This window comes from Aptenodytes forsteri, unplaced genomic scaffold (assembly GCF_000699145.1).
Source record: "Aptenodytes forsteri isolate BGI_AS27 unplaced genomic scaffold, ASM69914v1 Scaffold195, whole genome shotgun sequence".
Lineage (NCBI taxonomy): Eukaryota > Metazoa > Chordata > Aves > Sphenisciformes > Spheniscidae > Aptenodytes > Aptenodytes forsteri.
In genome coordinates, this window is record NW_008795317.1 from 83,869 (window position 1) to 84,456 (window position 588).

General features: G+C 35.9%; 1 protein-coding gene across 1 annotated transcript in view; it reads left to right on the forward strand.

Annotated features, from left to right (window-relative positions):
* The window catches only part of LOC103899194 (usherin), a gene marked incomplete at its 5' end in the record, with an annotated part of 310,634 nt that overhangs the window by 83,670 nt on the left and 226,376 nt on the right, over positions 1-588 (forward strand). The gene's annotated exons all lie outside the window — the stretch shown is intronic.

Genomic DNA, 588 nt, shown 5'->3' on the forward strand with positions numbered 1-588 from the left:
GCAACAACTAAAACATCGGTGTGTTATCAACATTATTCTCATACTAAATCCAAAACACAGCACTGTACCAGCTACTAGGAAGAAAATTAACTCTATCCCAGCTGAAACCAGGACAAGTACCAATAAAACAAATAAAAATTTTAGCATGAAGTTATGTTAATTACAACCATAATGATTAAAAGAATGCTGGAGTGTTGAACTGCTGCCAAAGCAGGTAGTCACACAATGTGTTGTCCTGATGAGGACAGTCCTGAAGATTGCAGTCTAACATTGCTAGAACAGCATTTTGATGTGAACATGTTAGCAACTGCCAGCAGCACCAATCAAATAAAAATCCAATTATCGCCTCTTGGAAGTTCTAAATAAACTGACTGAGTTTGTCTGGTGGCATTATCCATGAAAGGGTGGAGCCTCTGACAGCCAAATGGTTAATGGACCCTGTGACGTAAACATGAAATACAGTATTATGTAGTTCTTTCTGGTCTAATATTGTAATTAAAAAATAAATTGTTTATGTCTAATAATTTTCTCAGCTTAGTGAATAAAGCAGGAATTCTTACATGTCTGAGAAAAACATCCACTGTTTTC